Raw genomic sequence first — 14,138 nt, forward strand, 5'->3', positions numbered from 1 at the left:
ACCCCAGAGAGATGACCTAGAACCACAGTGAGATGATCCAGGAGCAATTAGGGTTAAGTGCCTTGCTCAAGGTCACATCAACAGATTTTTCCACCTAGTCAGCTCAGGATTCGAACTAGTGACCTTTCGGTTATTGGCCCAACGCTCTTAACCGATTGGCTATAAGCCACAAGAATAGGCTCAGGTTCATATCTTATTTGTGTTCGATCCATGTCCTGAAGAATTTGATAGTATGAATATTTAGGACTCTATTCAATCTGGATCACTGAAGCATTACAGTCAAGAAATGTAAAGGTCATTTCAGATTGAGCCGATATGTGCAGTGTTTACCGTGAATTAAGTCTCCACTAACACTGCCTTTAAATTTCAATCAGGCTGGAACGCAGAAGTTCCGTAATACATATTGAATAGAGCTGTTGCCTTAGTCATGAACGTGCCACATGAAACATTTATGTTCATAGGAAATATTTGAAATGAGTCAACTTGGTATTTCAGACACAGTCATGTTAAAATGATGGATTGAGTATCTTGGACCATGTTATGAAGTAGGGCCAGGAGTTATTCCTGCAATGTGACCTGACCAGGTGAAAAACATTCAGGAAAAACTTCAGGTCCCAGCAGGAGAAGATGGACTCCAGGCCCTCATGTTGAAATCATGGATTCTGTATCTCCAGCCACGTTCTGCATTACAAAAGGCCAGGAGTTTGTGGTCAGGAAAAAACTCCAGGCCCTAGCAGGAATAGGCGGACTCACGGCTCTCCTCTCTCTTGCTGTGTTTCTGCTTCTATACACACAGCTTTAATACATCGGACAGATTCTGCTCTCAGGAACCCACATCTTGATGAAGGACATGTTTGCTCAGCAGCCACTGTGGTTTCCCTGTTCCATAAAGAACCTGACGGAACACGGAATTGATGACAGAAATACTGAGTGTTCTGACAGTTTAAAACACCAGCAACCTGAACTCTGCACTGATGGGAAACGGTACGGGAGAGAGCCTGGGGAGAAGTTATCGTTGGAGGATAGAGAGAATATAAATTAAAAAACAGATAAAAAGAGACAGGGAGAGAGAGAGACAGGGAGAGAGAGAGAGAGAGAGGAGAGAGAGAGAGAGCGAGAGAGAGAGAGAGGGAGACAGGGAGACAGGGAGAGAGAGAGGAGAGAGAGAGAGAGAGAGAGAGAGAGAGAGAGAGAGGAGAGAGGGAGACAGGGAGAGAGAGAGAGAGAGAGAGAGAGAGAGAGAGAGAGAGGGAGAGAGGGAGACAGGGAGACAGGGAGAGAGAGAGAGAGAGAGAGGAGAGAGAGAGAGAGAGAGAGAGAGGGAGACAGGGAGAGAGGAGAGAGAGGAGAGAGAGAGAGAGAGAGAGAGAGAGAGGGAGAGAGGGAGACCAGGGAGACAGGGAGAGAGAGAGAGAGAGAGAGAGAGAGAGAGAGAGAGAGGAGAGAGAGGGAGACGGAGAGAGAGAGAGAGAGAGAGAGAGAGGGAGACAGGGAGACAGGGAGACAGGGAGAGAGAGAGAGAGAGAGAGAGAGAGAGAGAGAGAGAGAGAGAGAGAGGGAGACAGGGGAGAGAGAGAGAGGAGAGAGGAGGAGAGAGAGAGAGAGAGAGAGAGAGGGAGACAGGGAGACAGGGAGAGAGAGAGAGAGAGAGCGAGAGAGAGAGAGAGGGAGACAGGGAGACAGGGAGACAGGGGAGAGAGAGAGAGAGAGAGAGAGAGAGAGAGAGAGAGAGAGAGAGAGAGAGAGAGGGAGACAGGGAGAGAGAGAGAGAGAGAGAGAGAGAGAGAGAGAGAGAGAGAGAGAGAGAGAGGAGACAGGGAGACAGGGAGAGAGGAGAGAGAGAGAGAGAGAGAGGAGAGAGAGAGAGAGAGAGAGAGAGAGAGAGACGGAGAGAGAGAGAGAGAGAGAGAGAGAGAGAGAGAGAGAGAGAGGGAGACAGGGAGAGAGAGAGAGAGAGAGTTATCTTTGGAGGATAGAGAGAATATAAATTAAAAACAGATAAAAAGAGACAGGGAGAGAGAGAGACAGGGAGAGAGAGAGGAGAGAGAGAGAGAGAGAGAGGAGAGAGAGAGGGAGACAGGGAGACAGGGAGACAGGGAGAGAGAGAGAGAGAGAGAGAGAGAGAGAGAGAGAGAGAGAGAGAGAGAGAGGGAGACAGGGAGAGAGAGAGAGAGAGAGAGAGAGAGAGAGAGAGAGAGAGGAGAGAGGGAGACAGGGAGACAGGGAGAGAGAGAGAGAGAGAGAGAGAGAGAGAGAGAGAGAGAGAGAGAGAGAGAGAGAGAGAGGGAGACGGAGAGAGAGAGAGAGAGAGAGAGAGAGAGGGAGACAGGGAGAGAGAGAGAGAGAGAGAGAGAGTTATCTTTGGAGGGGTATGATGTAGTAAATCAAGAGCTGGTGCAGTTTACACCTCATTATAGATTAGAGGGGATTAATACAGTAGTCCAACGTGTGTAGAGTAGAGACCTGCAGAGTAAGATAATGCTTCCCAGCTGGTCAAACAAGACCTCATTTGGCAATAATCAACTACAAATTATTAAACCTTTTATGAGTAAGTCCTGACAGCAGCCCATTTCCAACATGAGTATTTTAACGTTTTTAAAAGGTATCTGATTGAGTCACCAGAGTGGGTCTGCTACTAAGAAGAAGAAGAAAAAGAAGACTGTAAAATGAGAGGGAATAGGGTTTTGCCTTGTCGGCTGTCCTGTTATAGTAACTGTCAACTAACCTTATCATCTGCTCAGCCTCAGCAACACTTCTAATTCTAACTCTCACGCATAAATCTCTGCTCCTCCCCTTCCCTTCCCTTCCCTCTCCTCTCCCCTCATCTCATCTCCTCCCCTTCCCTCTCCTCTCCCCTCCTCCCCTCCACTCTCCGCTCGTCCCCTTCCCTCTCCTCTCATCTCATCTCCTCCCCTTCCCTCTCCTCTCCCCTCCTCCCCTCCCCTCCACTCTCCGCTCTTCCCCTTCCCTCTCCTCTCCTTTCCTCTCATCTCATTTCCTCCCCTTCCCTTTCCTCTCATTTCCTCTCATCTCCTCCCCTTCCCTCTCCTCTCATTTCCTCTCATCCCATTTCCTCTCCTCTCCTCTCCTCTCCTCTCCTTTCCTCTCCTTTCCTCTCCTCTCCTCTCCTATCTGTCAACGCCTGACTGTGGAGTTATTTGGAGTTGTATTTCTCTGCAGGGCTGTTTCCATTCCCTTAAAGTGTAGGTCATGCCATGTCATGGCACCACACCAGTGTTAAAGCTGATGAGATGATTGCCTTGTCAACCAACGGCACCGTGCACATTTAACAGTGTTTATATTCAGCCCTCTGTGTGAGGAGGAGGAGGAGGAGGAGGAGTCTGCTAAAATGTAATTCATCTTTCTGGTAAGTGATGTCACACACACATACACACACACACAGAGAGAGAGAGAGAGAGAGACACACACACACACACAGAGACACACAAAACACCTGTTGTTTACGAAGCATGTGACAAATAACATTTATTTGACACACAAACACACACACACACAGAGAGACACACACAGAGACACACACACAGAGACACACACAGAGAGACACACACAGAGAGACACACACACATGGAGACACACACAGAGAGACACACACACATGGAGACACACACACAAATCAAACACCTGTTTATTTTCAAATTGTCTAATACAATTTGATTTGACACACACACAGAGACACACACACACAGAGACACACACACACGCACAGTTTTCACGTTAATGAAAATACCAACGGTGAAAGTTGATGAGTGTGTGTGTGTGTGTGTGTACATATGCGTGTGTGTGCTTTGATGAGAGAGCATGCAGTGACGCTTGTTAAAGTTGACTCTACTCAACGGTTCTTCTCCAGTCACTTTCACTGTTACGTCACCTTTTAATGTATGCACGTACAGTGGAAGTCAGAAGTTTACATACACTTAGGTTGGAGTCATTAAAACTCATTTTTCAACCACTCCACAAATTTCTTGTCAACAAACTATAGTTTTGGCAAGTCGGTTAGGACATCTACTTTGTGCATGAAACAAGTCATTTTTCCAACAATTGTTTACAGACAGACTATTTCACATATAATTCACTGTGTCACAATTCCAGTGGGTCAGAAGTTTACATACACTAAGTTGACTGTGCCTTTAAACAGCTTGGAAAATTCCAGAAATTGATGTCATGGCTTTAGAAGCTTCTGATAGGCTAATTGACATCATTTGGAGGTATACCTGTGGATGTATTTCAAGGCCTACCTTCAAACTCAGTGCCTCTTTGCTTGACATCATATGAAAATCAAAAGAAATCAGCCAAGACCTTACAAAAAAATTGTAGACCTCCACAAGTCTGGTTCATCCTTGGGAGCAACTTCCAAACGCCTGAAGGTACCACGTTCATCTGCACAAACAATAGTACGCAAGTATAAACACCATGGGACCACGCAGCCGTCATACCGCTCAGGAAGGAGACGCGTTTTGTCTCCTAGAGATGAACGTACTTTGGTGCGAAAAGTGCAAATCAATTCCAGAACAACAGCAAAGGACCTTGTGAAGATGCTGGAGGAAACAGGTACAAATGTATCTATATCCACAGTAAAACGAGTCCTATAGCGACATAACCTGATAGGCAAGGAAGAAGCCACTGCTCCAAAACCGCCATAAAAAAGCCAGACTACGGTTTGCAACTGCACATGGGGACAAAGATTTTTGGGAGAAATGTCCTCTGGTCTGATGAAACAAAAATATAACTGTTTGGCCATAATGACCATCGTTATGTTTGGAGGAAAAGGGGGAGACTTGCAAGCCGAAGAACACCATCCCAACCTTGAAGCACAGGGGTGGCAGCATCATGTTGTGGGTGTGCTTTGCTGCAGGAGGGACTGGTGCACTTCACAAAATAGATGGCATCATGAGGGATGGAAAATTATGTGGATATATTAAAGCAACATCTCAAGACATCAGTCAGGAAGTTAAAGCTTGGTCGCAAATGGGGTCTTACAAATGGACAATGACCCCAAGCATAATTCCAAAGTTGTGGCAAAATGGCTTAAGGACAACAAAGTCAAGGTATTGGAGTGGCCATCACAAAGCCCTGACTTCAAACCTATAGACATTTGTGGGCAGAACTGAAAAAGCGTGTGCGAGCAAGGAGGCCTACAAACCTGACTCAGTTGCACCAGCTCTGTCAAGGAGGAATGGGCCAAAATTCACACAAGTTATTGTGGGAAGCTTATGGAAGGCTACCCAAAATGTATGACCCAAGTTAAGCAATTTAAAGGCAATGCTACCAAATGCTAATTGAGTGTATGTACACTTCTGACCCACTGGGAATGTGATGAAAGCAATAAAAGCTGAAATAAATCATTCTCTCTGTTATTATTCTGACATTTCGCATTCTTAAAATGAAGTGGTGATCCTAACTGACCTAAGACAGGAAACGTTTACGAGGATTAAATGTCAGGAATTGTGAAAAACTGAGTTTAAATGTATTTGGCTAAGGTGTATGTAAACTTCTGACTTCAACTGTACATTAAGACTATTAAAGTGTGAAAGGAGAGGGAATGTGTGTTCACAATCGCATATGGGCACAGTTTATTAGATACACCCATCTGGTACTGAGTCGGACCCCCCCTCCCCCTTGCCTCCAGAACAGCCTGAATTCTTCAGGACATGGATTCTAGTGTGACGTTCAAACGTTGCTCAATTGGTATCAATGGACCAAACGTGTGCCAGGAAAACATTCCCCACACCATTACACCATCCCCACCAGCTTGTACCGTTGACACCAGGCAGGATGGGGCTATTCTTTGTAAACCCTTGACTGTGTCGTGGGTGAAAATCCCATTAGGCAGGCCGTTTCTGAGATATTGGAACCAACACGGCTGGTATCAATGATCATACCACGCTCAAAGTCGCTTTGTCACTAGTTTTGCCCATTCTAACTTTCAATCGAACAGTAACGGAATGCCTCGATGCCTGTCTGCCTGCTTTATACAGCACGGCCACGTGAATCACTGTCTGTAGGAGCGAACCGTTTTCGTGAACGGGGTAGTGTACCTAATAAGTCTGCCCACCGAGTGCATGTTCTATGCATATAAAGAATGCCACTGAAACCAAGTGGCCATACTGGGCATGATTTCATGTATCTACTTAAGCTTATGAATTCTCTATCATGTGTATAGAAGACCACACAATGATAGGCAGAATGGTAGCCTAGACGTATTTGTTTGTTTTATTTCTAAATAGATGGTGGGTAGTGGCAGGTTGTTGGTCAGACAGTGTTGGTCAGGCCAGCTGGGTAGTGGCAGGTTGTTCAGTGTTGGTCAGGCCAGCTGGGTAGAGGCAGGTTGATCAGACAGTGTTGGTCAGGCCAGCTGGGTAGTGGCAGGTTGTTGGTCAGACAGTGTTGGTCAGGCCAGCTGGGTAGTGGCAGGTTGTTCAGTGTTGGTCAGGCCAGCTGGGTAGAGGCAGGTTGATCAGACAGTGTTGGTCAGGCCAGCTGGGTAGTGGCAGGTTGTTCAGACAGTGTTGGTCAGGCCAGCTGGGTAGTGGCAGGTTGATCAGACAGTGTTGGTCAGGCCAGCTGGGTAGTGGCAGGTTGATCAGACAGTGTTGGTCAGGCCAGCTGGGTAGTGGCAGGTTGATCAGACAGTGTTGGTCAGGCCAGCTGGGTAGTGGCAGGTTGATCAGACAGTGTTGGTCAGGCCAGCTGGGTAGTGGCAGGTTGATCAGACAGTGTTGGTCAGGCCAGCTGGGTAGTGGCAGGTTGATCAGACAGTGTTGGTCAGGCCAGCTGGGTAGAGGCAGGTTGATCAGACAGTGTTGGTCAGGCCAGCAGGGTAGAGGCAGGTTGATCAGACAGTGTTGGTCAGGCCAGCTGGGTAGAGGCAGGTTGATCAGACAGTGTTGGTCAGGCCAGCTGGGTAGAGGCAGGTTGATCAGACAGTGTTGGTCAGGCCAGCTGGGTAGTAGCAGGTTGTTCAGTGTTGGTCAGGCCAGCTGGGTAGAGGCAGGTTGTTTAGACGGTGTTGGTCAGGCCAGCTGGGTAGAGGCAGGTTGTTTAGACAGTGTTGGTCAGGCCAGCTGGGTAGTGGCAGGTTGTTTAGACAGTGTTGGTCAGGCCAGCAGGGTAGAGGCAGGTTGTTCAGTGTTGGTCAGGCCAGCTGGGTAGAGGCAGGTTGTTCAGTGTTGGTCAGGCCAGCTGGGTAGAGGCAGGTTGTTCAGTGTTGGTCAGGCCAGCTGGGTAGAGGCAGGTTGATCAGACAGTGTTGGTCAGGCCAGCTGGGTAGTGGCAGGTTGTTTAGACAGTGTTGGTCAGGCCAGCAGGGTAGAGGCAGGTTGTTCAGTGTTGGTCAGGCCAGCTGGGTAGAGGCAGGTTGTTCAGTGTTGGTCAGGCCAGCTGGGTAGAGGCAGGTTGTTCAGTGTTGGTCAGGCCAGCTGGGTAGAGGCAGGTTGATCAGACAGTGTTGGTCAGGCCAGCTGGGTAGAGGCAGGTTGATCAGACAGTGTTGGTCAGGCCAGCTGGGTAGTGGCAGGTTGATCAGACAGTGTTGGTCAGGCCAGCAGGGTAGAGGCAGGTTGGTCAGACAGTGTTGGTCAGGCCAGCTGGGTAGAGGCAGGTTGTTTAGACAGTGTTGGTCAGGCCAGCTGGGTAGTGGCAGGTTGGTCAGACAGTGTTGGTCAGGCCAGCAGGGTAGAGGCAGGTTGTTTAGACAGTGTTGGTCAGGCCAGCAGGGTAGAGGCAGGTTGTTCAGTGTTGGTCAGGCCAGCTGGGTAGAGGCAGAATGCTTCACTATGAGCACGGATTGCCACTGTTATGTTGTTAGTTCATGAAAGTGTTTAGCCTATTATTTATTCTAAGATATGAGGGCTTTAGACTGACTGGGGTTCTAAGATATGAGGGTTTTAGACTGACTGGGATTCTAAGGGATGAGGGTTTTAGACTGACTGGGGTTCTAAGATATGAGGGCTTTAGACTGACTGGGATTCTAAGGGATGAGGGTTTTAGACTGACTGGGATTCTAAGGGATGAGGGCTTTAGACTGACTGGGATTCTAAGGGATGAGGGTTTTAGACTGACTGGGATTCTAAGGGATGAGGGCTTTAGACTGACTGGGATTCTAAGGGATGAGGGTTTTAGACTGACTGGGATTCTAAGGGATGAGGGTTTTAGACTGACTGGGATTCTAAGGGATGAGGGTTTTAGACTGACTGGGATTCTAAGGGATGAGGGCTTTAGACTGACTGGGGCTCTAAGATATGAGGGCTTTAGACTGACTGGGGCTCTAAGATATGAGGGCTTTTTTGTTGACCTGTTCAACTAAAGTCTCTAGGAGCTCAAGTCCACAGGTGTCAGTCAGGTTCATCCAACCACCTCCATTACACATACACTCATAGACAGCAATAGTTTGTTTTTCATCCTACTAACAGAGTAATTACTGTTTTCTCCTCTTCAAAATGTCATCTCATTATTCCAGCAACAGCTCTGAAAGTCTCCTTTTTTATTTCTGACATCACATTACTGTTGCTGTGAAGAACAGTTTCTTAGCAATAATTACCCTAAACCTCTGAAATATTCTCAAAGGCAACAACACCCACAAGGGCTTTACAGCTTAGTTTAGTTGAGCTGCTTGCTTGTTTTATCCTTAAAGTTGTTACTGTCAATGTATTCAGAGTTAGGATGCTATTCTAAAAGCATCTAGATGTACATCTGTCCATTAATATGATTATCTATGTAAGACATTCTGTCTCAAATAATGTCCTTTGGTTTAAAATTACATGAAGGTAGTAAATTCAACTTCCGATCCTTAGAACTTTTTGGGTGAACTCATGTTTCTAAATGTTCTGTAGATGGTCCAAACGTTTTGGCATGTTCTTTTGGTTTGTATTTTTCTCCACATTCTTTCTAATGAAGAGGATTGTGTTCCAAATGGCACCCTATTCCCTATGAGCCATGGTCTAAAGTAGTACACTATGTAGGGAATAGGGTGCCATTGGGGACGCAGCGAAGGTCATCACTCCAGTCAGTTCGGTTAGTATAACGTGACGAGATGTCTGATCCAGCGTAGTGTTGGGACTGTGTCAGACAGACACAGAGATTAGTGTCACATGTCGCTGGAAGGACGAGGACATGAACTCGACTCAACATCTCTGAGTGTCAAAATATGAGGGCATGAACATACAGTGAATGAGGACATGAACACACAGTGAATGAATACATGAACACACACTGAATGAGAACATGAACACACAGTGAATGAGGACATGAACACACAGTGAATGAATACATGAACACACACTGAATGAGGACATGAACACACAGTGAATGAGGACATGAACACACACTGAATGAAGACATGAAGACATGAACACACAATGAATGAAGACATGAGGACATGAACACACAGTGAATGAAGACATGAGGACATGAACACACAGTGAATGAAGACATGAGGACGTGAGGACATGAACAAACAGTGAATGAAGACATGAGGACATGAACACACAGTGAATGAAGACATGAGGACATGAACACACAGTGAATGAAGACATGAGGACATGAACACACAGTGAATGAAGCCATGAGGACATGAACACACAGTGAATGAAGACATGAGGACATGAACACACTGTGAATGAAGACATGAGGACATGAACACACAGTGAATGAAGACATGAGGACATGAACACACAGTGAATGAAGACATGAGGACGTGAGGACATGAACACACAGTGAATGAAGCCATGAGGACATGAACACACAGTGAATGAAGACATGAGGACATGAACACACAGTGAATGAAGACATGAGGACATGAACACACAGTGAATGAAGACATGAGGACATGAGGACATGAACACACAGTGAATGAAGACATGAGGACATGAGGACATGAACAAACAGTGAATGAAGACATGAGGACATGAGGACATGAACACACAGTGAATGAAGACATGAGGACATGAACACACAGTGAATGAAGACATGAGGACATGAACACACAGTGAATGAAGACATGAACAAACAGTGAATGAAGACATGAGGACATGAACACACTGTGAATGAAGACATGAGGACATGAACACACAGTGAATGAAGACATGAGGACATGAGGACATGAACACACAGTGAATGAAGACATGAGGACATGAACACACAGTGAATGAAGACATGAGGACATGAGGACATGAACACACAGTGAATGAAGACATGAGGACATGAAGACATGAACAAACAGTGAATGAAGACATGAGGACATGAAGACATGAACACACAGTGAATGAAGACATGAGGACATGAGGACATGAACACACAGTGAATGAAGACATGAGGACATGAACACACAGTGAATGAAGACATGAGGACATGAACACACAGTGAATGAAGACATGAGGACATGAGGACATGAACACACAGTGAATGAAGACATGAGGACATGAACACACAGTGAATGAAGACATGAGGACATGAACACACAGTGAATGAAGACATGAACAAACAGTGAATGAAGACATGAGGACATGAACACACTGTGAATGAAGACATGAGGACATGAACACACAGTGAATGAAGACATGAGGACATGAGGACATGAACACACAGTGAATGAAGACATGAGGACATGAGGACATGAACACACAGTGAATGAAGACATGAGGACATGAACACACAGTGAATGAAGACATGAGGACATGAAGACATGAACAAACAGTGAATGAAGACATGAGGACATGAAGACATGAACACACAGTGAATGAAGACATGAGGACATGAGGACATGAACACACAGTGAATGAAGACATGAGGACATGAACACACAGTGAATGAAGACATGAGGACATGAACACACAGTGAATGAAGACATGAGGACATGAGGACATGAACACACAGTGAATGAAGACATGAGGACATGAACACACAGTGAATGAAGACATGAGGACATGAAGACATGAACAAACAGTGAATGAAGACATGAGGACATGAAGACATGAACACACAGTGAATGAAGACATGAGGACATGAAGACATGAACACACAGTGAATGAAGACATGAGGACATGAGGACATGAACACACAGTGAATGAAGACATGAGGACATGAACACACAGTGAATGAAGACATGAGGACATGAACACACAGTGAATGAAGACATGAGGACATGAAGACATGAACAAACAGTGAATGAAGACATGAAGACATGAAGACATGAACACACAGTGAATGAAGACATGAAGACATGAACAAACACTGAATGAAGACATGAAGACATGAAGACATGAACACACAGTGAATGAAGACATGAGGACGTGAGGACATGAACAAGCAGTGAATGAAGACATGAGGACATGAATACAGTAAGGACATGAACTCATTTGTTCAGTGGTTCAGTGGTCTGCTCCCTGCTGGCTAGAAGAAGTTGTCTTAGCCCTCTGGCGTCCATGTTGGTAGAGAATGTAATACAGTGTATGTAGTGGAAGATCCACCATCGACACTACACCTCTCCAGACCTTTCAGATCTACGAAGATACAAGGTTTAGCACCAAGGGGAAGGAGTAGGGAGTACCTTGGGATGATTTGATACTCTATAGTACCTGGTCCTGATGAAGTGGCGCTTTCTGTCTGTTAATTATCATTAATTAATGCTCATTTCCTGTTGTTTAATTATAAATGCTAATTTCCTCTGTTTTATCCTAATCAACTCCATTAGGCAGTGATTGCCAACAGCGTCTCTCTGAGGTTCGAGTTGTTTATTTATTTGTTGGTTAGCTTGTTGACTGGTGAAGTGCCTCAACACTATTGGCTGTGATTATGGTAATTGGTCATCGTTAATTGACTGGGATAATTTGATAATTGGAAGGAGGCTGATTGTAGAACGTCCAATCGGCATACACCAGCTGGTGCCAGTACAATTAGTGCAATTAGTACCACTGTCTGTATCCATGGTTACTGTCTGCTACTCAATGAAACAGTGTGTGTCCATGGTTACTGTCTGCTACTCAATGAAACAGTGTGTGTCCATGGTTACTGTCTGCTACTCAATGAAACAGTGTGTCCATGGTTACTGTCTGCTACTCAATGAAACAGTCTGTGTCCGTGGTTACTGTCTGCTACTCAATGAAACAGTCTGTGTCCATGGTTACTGTCTGCTACTCAATGAAACAGTGTGTGTCCATGGTTACTGTCTGCTACTCAATGAAACAGTGTGTGTCCATGGTTACTGTCTGCTACTCAATGAAACAGTGTGTGTCCATGGTTACTGTCTGCTACTCAATGAAACAGTGTGTGTCCATGGTTACTGTCTGCTACTCAATGAAACAGTGTGTGTCCATGGTTACTGTCTGCTACTCAATGAAACAGTGTGTGTCCATGGTTACTGTCTGCTACTCAATGAAACAGTGTGTGTCCATAAATATGAATAAAGATAAAACAATACATGTACTACTTGATAAAAACATGTATAATTCTTGTGCAACTTATATCTATAGGCTACGTGGAGCTGTTTCTTTATTTATTTCTGTCTGGTTTTAGTGTGTAAGCTTAAGCTTTAGGGCCTAACTTTAGCACCAACCAGCCTACACACCAACCAGCCTACACACCAACCAGTCTACACACCAACCAGCCTACACACCAACCAGCCTACACACCAACCAGTCTACACACCAACCAGCCTACACACCAACCAGTCTACACACCAACCAGCCTACACACCAACCAGCCTACACACCAACCAGCAAACACACCAACCAGCCTACACACCAACCAGCCTACACACCAAACAGCCTACACACCAAACAGCCTACACACCAACCAGCCTACACACCAACCAGCCTACACACCAACCAGCCTACACACCAAACAGTCTACACACCAACCAGCCTACACACCAACCAGCCTACACACCAAACAGTCTACACACCAACCAGCCTACACACCAACCAGCCTACACACCAACCAGCATACACACCAACCAGCCTACCCAACAACCAGCCTACACACCAACCAGTCTACACACCAAACAGCCTACACACCAACCAGTCTACACACCAACCAGCCTACACACCAACCAGCCTACACACCAACCAGTCTACACACCAACCAGCCTACACACCAACCAGTCTACACACCAACCAGTCTACACACCAACCAGCCTACACACCAACCAGCAAACACACCAACCAGCCTACACACCAACCAGCCTACACACCAAACAGCCTACACACCAAACAGCCTACACACCAAACAGCCTACACACCAACCAGCCTACACACCAACCAGCCTACACACCAACCAGCCTACACACCAACCAGCCTACACACCAACCAGCCTACACACCAACCAGCATACACACCAACCAGCCTACCCAACAACCAGCCTACACACCAACCAGTCTACACACCAAACAGCCTACACACCAACCAGTCTACACACCAACCAGCCTACACACCAACCAGCCTACACACCAACCAGCCTACACACCAACCAGTCTACACACCAACCAGCATACACACCAACCAGCCTACACACCAACCAGCATACACACCAACCAGCATACACACCAACCAGCCTACACACCAACCAGTCTACACACCAACCAGCATACACACCAACCAGCCTACACACCAACCAGTCTACACACCAACCAGCCTACACACCAACCAGCCTACACACCAACCAGCCTACACACCAACCAGTCTACACACCAACCAGCCTACACACCAACCAGCCTACACACCAACCTAACTACACACCAACCAGTCTACACACCAAACAGCCTACACACCAAACATGCGACACACCAAACAGCCTACACACCAACCAGCCTACACACCAACCAGCCTACACACCAACCAGCCTACACACCAACCAGCCTACCCAACAACCAGCCTACACACCAACCAGTCTACACACCAAACAGCCTACACACCAACCAGTCTACACACCAACCAGCCTACACACCAACCAGCCTACACACCAACCAGCCTACACACCAACCAGCCTACACACCAAACAGCCTACACACCAACCAGGCTACACACCAACCAGCCTACACACCAACCAGCCTACACACCAAACAGCCTACACACCAACCAGCATACACACCAACCAGCCTACACACCAACCAGTCTACACACCAACCA

This window comes from Salmo salar, chromosome 03, assembly GCF_965601325.2.
Source record: "Salmo salar chromosome 03, fSalSal1, whole genome shotgun sequence".
NCBI classification, from domain to species: Eukaryota; Metazoa; Chordata; class Actinopteri; order Salmoniformes; family Salmonidae; genus Salmo; species Salmo salar.